General features: G+C 40.0%; 1 protein-coding gene across 3 annotated transcripts in view; it reads left to right on the forward strand.

Annotated features, from left to right (window-relative positions):
* The window catches only part of LOC135089724 (zwei Ig domain protein zig-8-like), a 103,579-nt gene that overhangs the window by 29,850 nt on the left and 63,729 nt on the right, over positions 1-10,000 (forward strand). For all 3 annotated transcript variants that reach the window (XM_063985698.1, XM_063985701.1, XM_063985699.1), the window contains exon 3: positions 6,374-6,421. The gene's annotated coding sequence lies outside the window, so the exon portion shown is untranslated. The remainder of the gene's footprint in view (positions 1-6,373; positions 6,422-10,000) is intronic.

The following is a 10,000-nucleotide window of genomic DNA, read 5'->3' on the forward strand; positions in this document are numbered from 1 at the left end:
AGTTACTGATGCGCCTGTCTCTTGATTTGTTATTGATAAGCCCTAATGTGTTATCGATGCGTCCCTTGCCTGTGTGTCTGTGTGTATCTGCATGTCTGTTTGTTCGTGTGTGCGGGTGTGCGTGTGTGTGTCTGTGGGAGGGAAAGGGCAAGGACCGAGAAGCGAGAGACAATAAGCAAAGGGAAAATGGAAGAGAGAAAAAGTAGAGCAAAGAAGAGCAAGGAAGAAAAAGTTTAAGCAGCAGCAGGAGAGGAAGACGAAGGAGAGGGGAGTAACGATTGAACATAAATACTGCAGGAGGAGGAGAAGGAGGAGGAGGAGGAGGAGGAGGAGAAGTAGGAGGAGGAAGAGAAAGGAGGAGGAAAAGGAGGAAGGAAATACAGGAGAGAAGGTGAGAATGGAGAACGAATGAGGGTGAGAAGGACAAGGAGATGGGAGTGGAGAGACAACAAGGACAGGAGGAGGAGGAGGAGGAGGAGGAGGAGGAGGAGGAATCTGATATCCAGCCTCTCGCAGCTATTAGTTGTTTCAGTGAGGTGTAAAAGAGAGGGAGAGTGGGTGTGAGAGAAGTGTGAGAGTGAGAGAAAGAGAGAGAAAGCGTCTCGTTGAAACTACTCTTTTGTCGTTGTTTGTCTGTTTGTCTCTCTCTTTACTTTCACACAGAGCGGCTCGTGGAACTGGAAATGACGCTCGTGTAAGGATAAATACCAGAAATAAATACTGGTTTCTTTACTTGAAAACGAAAAATAAAATAGAAATAAGGCTGGACTTGTGAAAAATACATCCATCTTACTTTTATTTATTTATGAAAAGTGGGCGAATCCTTTGTTATGAGATGCACACAACTTTAATATTTTACAGTGTGAATTAGGAAGCGATATTTTTGCTCAACTTATTGGATTCTATTGCAATTTGGAAATGGGAAAGGGGAGGAGAGAAAAATACCGGAGCTTTAAATCAGTAAATACCATGAACTTTACAGGCTATGCAAATCACAGACACACACACACCCACAACACACACACACACACACACACACACACACACGGAGAATACTCTCTCACGAACTTTAAAATGGGAAGTATAACCTTGCCTGCAGTATCACACAAACACACAAACACACCACACACACACACACACACACACACACAACACACACACACACACACACACACACACACACACACACAGCCTCTCTCGTCAGTAATCACCGTGCCCTCAGCTAGACTGGTGGGTGTTTTCTCTGAGTTTACCCAAGTTAACGAGCTGAACAGAGCCGCCCGGAGCATGCAGGGAATTATACTCGTACCTGAGACAGAAGCGGCTGACGTGTATAGCGAGTGCAACAGAAAGGCGAGAAGGATAATGACGTGGCGGAGGGACTTAGAGGAAATAGGTCAGGTAACGTACACAAGCAGATGAATAGTGACGTAAACAGGAATAATCTGAAGACTTGTATAAACAGTGGAACAGTGAAATGAACAGACGGAGGGAATTACTTATAAAGACAGAGGAATGATGACAAAATGGGCTGCAATAATTTACATGAAGATTAATACTGGCGTGAGCAGATGGATAACAGTGACTTAGAAAGAAATGATGAAGTGAGCAGGTGAACATAAATAACTTACATAAACAAAGGAATAACGACGAGATGAGAAACAATAAAGTACATAAACAGAGTAATAATGACAAGACGGCCTAAAAGAAACTTGCAGAAACAGAGGGAAAATGACGAAAACAAACTGAGCAAGAACAGACCAGAAATCTTGCATAAATCGAATAATGATGGAATAAGATGCAGATGCAGAGAAATGGACCGAAGCATCTTGCAAAAATAGAAGCAAGTAATGAAGTGAAGAGCGCATGAGCAGAAATAGATCAGCAAACTTGCGTGAATAAAAGTGTGATGACGCAGAGAGAGCGAGAGAGAGAGAGAGAGAGAAGAGAGGAGAGAGAGAGAGAGAGAGAGAGAGAGAGAGAGAGAGAGAGAGAGAGAGAGAGAGAGAGAGAGAGAGAGAGAGAGAGAGAGAGAGAGAGAGATGAGCGACGGAAAGTATGTAGAAGTTTGGTTCATTGTGTTGTTTTATCCTTCAAACTTAATAAAAAAAAATATTGAAATAAACACGAAAGATTACGACATAGGACGATGATAATGACCTACTATTTATTTTTTGACAATTTTACATTCAAAATAAATGAACTGGGAGAGAGAGAGATTCATAACTATATTCTGAGACTTAAATCACTGGAATAAATACGAAGAATTACAAAACAGGACAATAATAATGACGCACAGTTTACTTTTGACAACTTTACTTTATGGAGAGAAAGACTAGAATGATACATAAATTAATCACTGCATTCTGAGACTTAAAATTACTAGAATGAATACGAAGAACCAGAAAATATGACAATAATAATGACAGTTGACTTTTTAGGGTTATCTTTCACATCGGAAGATTATAGATTTATTTATATTATCAAAATATAAGCAAATCATTAAAATAGATACCAAAAATTGAAGATAAAAGAGAACAGGTATAATGTTCAGATCATATGGCCTTCAGAACAAGTGCGTTGCGTGGAAGTAGAGGGGAAAGAATACAAAAATAGCAGCGTAGTACTTCCAGGAAATTAGTGGTGTAAATAAAACTGCATTGAAAGTGTAGAGAAAAACGGTTTCACTTTTTTTGCTCTCATGAGAGTACGAAAGGGAGAAAATAAAAGAAAGGAATGCTGAAAAAAAAGAAAATAGTAAAAAACAAAAAAGGCAGAAAAACAAAACAAAAAAAGAACAAAGAAAAAGAGGATATGCATCATGGAAAAAAAAGGAAAGAAAGAAAAGAGAAAAGAAATATAGACACGCATAAAAAGACTGACAGAAAAGCAAAATAATAAATAGAAAATTCAAAAGTGGAAAATCAATACCAGTGTTGAACAATGTTGTGTTGTAGTGAAGATTCGCGATAATGAAAAGAGAGGGAGAGAAAGAAAACACACAATTAAAGCGATTTTTTTTCTTTGCTCAAAAGTAAAATGAAGGAACCACTTTTGTTTCAATTTTTTTTTATGTATTTTTTATTTATCTCTTTCATCTTTATTATGCATTCTCTTTGGTTGTTTATGTTTATATTTGTATAGAATTTCCTCTCTCTCTCTCTCTCTCTCTCTCTCTCTCTCTCTCATCTCTCTCTCTCTCTCTCTCTTTCTCTCTCTCTCACGCCCTACCTACGTCCTCTCCCTTCCTTCCTTCCTTCCTTTACTCGAAGCTAACTTCTTTTATTTTCCTCCCTTGGCCAATATTTCCTCCACTTCTCTTTCTCTTTCCCTTTCCCGCTCTTTATTCCCAATTTTCCTTACCTTCCATCTTTAATTTTAGGTTGCCTTCCTGGTTTTCCTACTTTAATAAATGTTCTTAATGTGTTTACTTTTCTATGGAGGCTTTCCCTTTCCTTCAAGTTTATCACTACTCTTATTCTTCCTTAATTACCACCTTTTCTTGCCCTTCCTCTGTTTCCCTCTCCTTATCTCTCGTGCTCCTTCCCTCCTTCGTATTTCGTCCTATTTATTTTCTACATGATTCTAAGTTATGTAAGTGGTTCAAATTTTTGCTTCTTTGTGATCCTCTATTTATTTATTTATTTATGTGTTTTATATGCGTGTTTTTTTTTTTTCTCTCTCTCTCTCTTTGCCCTCGTCTTTAATCTATTCGTATTTTTGTATTCATGTTTGTCTATATTTCCCTATTCCGTTTTTTTTTTTCATTTCAGTCTTCTATCGACTGTTAATGAATTCTGTTAATAATATTTACACCAGTTTGATTGTTCATGAATGCAGAAGATATCATTGTAATTCTAGAAACATAATTACATTCAGATTATTCTTTAATTCTGGAACATAATTACATTCAGACTATTCTTTAACCCTTTCACAGCTATTTGGTGCATGTTTCCTTAATTACTAAATATTCTGAGGCATTTTTTTCTTGTTCCAGAGCCACATCCTAAAACTACACTAGTTAGAAATTATAAATATATTCTTTTTATCTCCTTTCTTGTAGTTGTTTTATAAAAATCTCATACATTGTTTTTGGTGCCGTGAACTGTTGTGAGTGAAAGGGTTTGTGTCGAAGAGCATTCATACGTCCATCTAATTAATTATGCGTTTCATCTCAATGACTTCTTCCCTTACGATTATTGTGCTTGAATAAAATCCCCCTTTTTTAGTAAGTTTTAGCGTCACTTCTATCTTTGATCTTCGTCTTACTTCATCTCTAACTCTGGTATTGCAGCTTGTCCGTCTCTCTCCTCTCTCTCCTCTCTCTCTCTCTCTCTCTCTCTCTCTCTCTCTCTCTCTCTCTCTCTCTCTCTCTGTCGGTGCCGCCCTTCAACAAAATTTATCCCCAGTCACGATATTAACCCCCCTCATCCTCCTCCACCTCCTCCTCCTCCTCCTCCTCCTCCTCCTCCTCCTCCTCTTCCTCTTCCTCCTCCTCCTCCTCCTCAAGCCTTCCCGTGAACAGCATAACTTCACGGCGCGGGAGTGAAGCGAACGATTGCTTCTTGCCACGCTGGTGAGGAACTGCTCTGCCTCGCTAGCCCACTTTATATATTCAACCCGTCGAACCCAATTACTGACTTACTGTACTCGCCTCGCTAAATAAATTCCTGCACTAACGAGCCACATCACTTACTTTCATGACACGAGAAAATATTGAGGGGAAAAAAATAACACGTGATACGGAGGGAAAGGTGTGTAGGTTTGATAATTATTGACAGGTAAGTGCATTGCCTAAGTTATTCAAAGAGCCGGCAAAATTAAAATGATTTCATGATACAGGTATGAAAGAAAAAAGAATAAGTGTGTAAGTTCATTAGTTAGTTACTGACAGGTAAAGGTGAGTGGATTGCCTAAGTTACTGGAAAAGCAGGTAGTTGATTGACATTCAGGTAATACTGCAAAATTAAGAGCTGCCACACACTACAGCTAAGGAGAAAAGATATAACTTAATTGATTATTGATCTGGAAAGTTGAGTTCATTGGGTGGAAGTTACATAATGAGGAAGTGATTAATTTTAAGTACCAGACTACGAGCGACACACACACACACACACACACACACACACACACACACACACACACACACACACACACACACACACACACACACACACACACACACGTTCCTTATCCACTTATGTAAATACTTGTGAGTAAAATATTCAAGTGTTTCGCTTTAAGTGATTTTACAGCAGAATACGCGATTAAAACACCTTTCACTTTAATGTGCTCTCTCTGCTTTACCTTGAATATCAACGAGGATTGAGTTTACCTTCCACTTCAAGAAATTACTGAAGATTTAAGGTTTCGTGGCTAAAGTTTTTAAGTGGAGTGTTTTTTTATTATTTTTTCTCAGTTCCCATTTTGGCCTCTCTGTCTCTCTCTCTCTCTCTCTCTCTCTCTCTCTCTCTCTCTCTCTCTCTCTCTCTCTCTCTCTCTCTCTCTCTCTCTCTCTCTCTCTCTCTCTCTCTCTCTCTCTCTCTCTCTCTCTCTCTCTCACGTTTCTTTGATTCAAGTCTTTCGTCATCGCCCTCTCCCTCTCACTCTCCTCTTCCCTCTCTCTCCTTTTCATCCTCAGTCTCTCGTTTTGTTATTCACTTCGTTATGCACTTCTCTCCGTCTTCCCTCCCCTCCTCTTCCTTTTTATTCCGACTCCTACGCTCTTTCTTAATGGCATAAAGAAACAACACAAGGAAGAGGAGGAGGACGAGGAGGAGGAGGAGGAAGAGGAAGAGAACAGAGATGAGAAAGAACTGCATCTAATAGCGTGTGTGTGTGTGTGTGTGTGTGTGTGTGTGTGTGTGTGTGTGTGTGTGTGTGTGTGCCAGGCAAAGCAAAGTCATAGCAATAGAAGAAGAAGCATGGACGTAATAAAGAAATCTATAAAACAAACATAAAAGTCACCGGAACAAATTTCTGGAATTGGAACAAACTTTTTATTTTTTTCACGTCACGTAACGTTATTTGAAATTTATATATTTATTGAACATCGGTGGAAAAGGAAAAGAAGACAAAGCGCATTACTGTTACTCACTTAATATTTAGAGAGAGAGAGAGAGAGAGAGAGAGAGAGAGAGAGAGAGAGAGAGAGAGAGAGAGAGAGAGAGAGAGAGAGAGAGAGAGAGAGAGAGAGAGAGAGAGAGAGAGAGAGAGAGAGAGAGAGAGAGAGAGATTTACACAGTATCCATGCTACCAGTTTATGACAACAAATTCTATCATCAATTTTTTCTCCACTGTCACCTTCCTTTGTCAAGTCAGTGGACAATTTATTCCTGCGGCTCACCTGCTGATTGTGACCTTTTGCCCACAGGTGACCACCGGTACCCCCTCCTGAGGACATGTAGACCCCCACGTGCAGGTAAGCAAGCAAGCAAGCAAGCACACACACACACACACACACACACACACACACACACACACACACACACACACACACACACACACACACACACACACACACACACATACCTGTTCTCTCACATCTGTCTTAAATGTGAAAAGATTACAGAATTTTTTAACTACGATGAAATTAAAGTGCAAATGTTTGATTAATTAGCAGAATCTAATGAGTTATTTTCCTCTTTTTTAATAATAATGGCAATCGCACTGTGCAGTAATAATAATAATAATAAAAATAATGGCATAACTTATTTAATTTGTCAATCACAGAAAAAATGTAAATTGCTTTTATATATAATTGTCTTTGAAGATGAATTTACTCTGGGAATTATTTAGTTAGTACGTGTGAAATTATTACAAGAGAAGAGAGAAAATGCGTGGTGACGAGGAAGCTTCTTGGTGTGTGTGTGTGTGTGTGTGTGTGTGTGTGTGTGTGTGTGTGTGTGTGTGTGTGTGTGTGTGTGCGAGTGAGTGACTGTCCTTAAAGCTGTATGCAAGCAAGTTTGTGTGTGTGTGTGTGTGTGTGTGTGTGTGTGTGTGTGTGTGTGTGTGTGTGTGTGTGTGTGTGTGTGTGTGTGTGTGTGTGTGTGTGTGTGTGCGCCCGCCCGCGCGTGCGGATCATCTTTGCTGGCTGGCGGAGAAAAATGACACACACACGACACAACTCACTAATGGCGAACTCTTGCCGTCTCACAATGGGCGTCCCTCCTTCATTTTTTTTTTTACCTCCTGTCCTTCTCTCTCCCTCCATTCATTCCTTCCCTCCTTTCCCCTTGCCCTCCTTCCCTCCGTCCCCTTCAATTTCTCTCCTCTGAATGGCGCTACGTATTCTAATTTTTTGCTATCACATTTCTGATAATTCCCAGTCTTACTTTAGTCACGCCCAGAGTATTGGTTTCCGGTACATCCGCTGCCTGCATGTATTTTCTCACATTTTTCTCTCTTTAAATTCAAGTCCCTTTCTGGTCTTTAACTTTCCTAACTTCTATTGCCACGTGTTCTTTTTTTTTCTTTGTGTTCTGACTTTTCTCCATTTCGTCTCATTTCTGATCATTTTTCTCTCGCTTTTCTTTTTTATGTTCTTGTCATCTGGTGTTGCTTTTTTTTTTTTTTCTGTTGCGTTTTGGGTTTGTTTCTAACTTTTATTCTTTCTACTCCTTCCCTATTCCTTTTCTTCGTTTTTCTTGCATTATTCTTTCGTTGCCTTCAGTCTTTTCTGCTTATTTCTCTCTTTCTTTCCTTTCAAGTCGTTTCCTCTTACTTTTCTTTCTCTGTCCCTTTTCGCTGTTCATGTGTATTTGCGTTTCATTTCAGTGGCTCTATCTCTTTCCATGATTCTCTCTCTCTCTCTCTCTCTCTCTCTCTCTCTCTCTCTCTCTCTCTCTCTCTCTCTCTCTCTCTCTCTCTCTCTCAGTATTTCTTACCATTCAGCGCTGTTGCTCTTGCCTAAGCAAACATGAACTTAAGAGTTAAATTAATAGGGAGAATATACTAGTAATCTTGCTTTCTATCCTTCTTCCTCTCCTTCCTTCCATCCTTTACTCCTTCTTCCTCTCTTTCTCCCTCCTCCACCTTTCTTGGTATCCTCCATCTTCAAGACGTTCATGTCCCTTTCTCTTCCTTCTTTCCTTGCGTTCGTGTTGCTTCTTATTATTTTTTCCGTCCCTGTGCATGAAATTTTCTTAGGCAATGTAATGTATTTTGTATCTATCTCATTTCTTATTCTTCTTTGCGTGTGCGGTGTATCGTCTTACTGCATATTGAGCTAGTCTCTCTCTCTCTCTCTCTCTCTCTCTCTCTCTCTCTCTCTCTCTCTCTCTCTCTCTCTCTCTCTCTCTCTCTCTCTCTCTCTCTCTCTCTCTCTTACAATATTCTAGATATTCTTTTATTCATCCGTTTGTCTATCAATCTTTTTGTCTCTATCTCCCTGTTCCTGCTTCTCGTTCACTCCCTCCATTTCTGTATATTTCCGTGTATACTTTCATTCGTACCGGCCGTGTATACAAAGTCAGGTTGCGTGTATACTTGTTAAAGGCGTATGTTGAGCTACACGTGTATATCTATTCAGCAACGTTTCTGTAACTGCTCGAGTATGTGGAAACGCTTTGTCAGAATCAGATATGTCAGTTGAAGTCTCTCTCTCTCTCTCTCTCTCTCTCTCTCTCTCTCTCTCTCTCTCTCTCTCTCTCTCTCTCTCTCTCTCTCTCTCTCTCTATTGGTTAGTCACCTCTCTACTCAGGTGTGTCAGTATCGGCCACTCTTACGTGCAGGTGTAGGTAACTGTTATATTTATAGTGATATCTGATGCCTCTTGTAATACCCAGAACTCATATCTTCCCCTCTTACTGCGCCATTTATTCTTCCTCTTCCTCTTTCTGTTGGAATTTCTTTTTATTCTCCTTCCAAGTCTTTTGTTCTCCTCTTCTTTCTGTTCTTTTTACTCCTCTTCTTTTTTTTTTTTTTTGTTCTTGTGTGTTGTAATTAGTGTTTTTCTTTCTTCCTCTTTTACGTCTTCATTTGTTCTCTTTCTCTTTCTGGTCTAAAGCTTTTCCTCTTCTTCCTTCTCCTGTCTCTATTCTGTCCAGCTTTTTCTTCTTTCTGTTCTTTCTCCTCATTATTTACTTGTGTATTATAACTAGTTTCTCTTTCTTCCCTTTCTCATCTTCCTCTTCCTTCGTTCCTTCCAGCTTCCTCATCCATCTCCTCTTGTTATGCTTGATTATTTCTTCTTCTCTTTCCTCCTCCTCCTCCTCCACCTAATCCTCTTTCTTCTCTTCCTTAACAACCTTATGTCGGAAATCGAAGCTCAAGCCATAAGAACACACACACACCCACATACACACATTCCCTCACCCACTTCAATCCACTCCAATCCACACACTTGTCCGCAATAACGAGGGATTCAATTTATGGATGTTTCTCAAGGCAGATTTGATTCTTAAAGGGAAAGGGAAAAGAAGCCTACAGGTAGATACGCAGGTAAATAGATAGGCAGGTAGGTAAGGTATGTAGGTAGACAGGTAAGGAAGGTAGGAAGGGGAAAAATTAAGAGGAAAGAGAGTGCAAGGTAAGAAGGGATAGGAAGAGATTACTGCAAACTGAGTAGCGAGGAGAGAGAGAGAGAGAGAGAGAGAGAGAGAGAGAGAGAGAGAGAGAGAGAGAGAGAGAGAGAGAGAGAGAGAGAGAGAGAGAGAGAGAGAGAGAGAGAGAGAGAGAGAGAGAGAAAGTGAAGGAGAGGAGGAAGTAAAGGAGAGAGGAGAGGAGAGCAGGACGTTGGGAGAGAGTCGTATGATTTAAGATCCATTAATCGCTTCAGGGAGGAGGAGGAAAAGGAGGAGGAGGAGGAGGAGGAGGAGGAGGAGGAGGAGGAGGAGGAGGAGGAGGAGGGACCAGAATGAAGAGGTGGAAGACAAGTGGGAAGAGAAGTTGAGGTTAATAAAGTGAGAAATATTAAATCTTAATTGTCACGCTTATCTTCGCTTTATACCAATTTATCTCTGTCTGTCTGCCTATCTTTTTTGTTTTTCAGTGATAATTC

Source organism: Scylla paramamosain, chromosome 33, assembly GCF_035594125.1.
Source record: "Scylla paramamosain isolate STU-SP2022 chromosome 33, ASM3559412v1, whole genome shotgun sequence".
Lineage (NCBI taxonomy): Eukaryota > Metazoa > Arthropoda > Malacostraca > Decapoda > Portunidae > Scylla > Scylla paramamosain.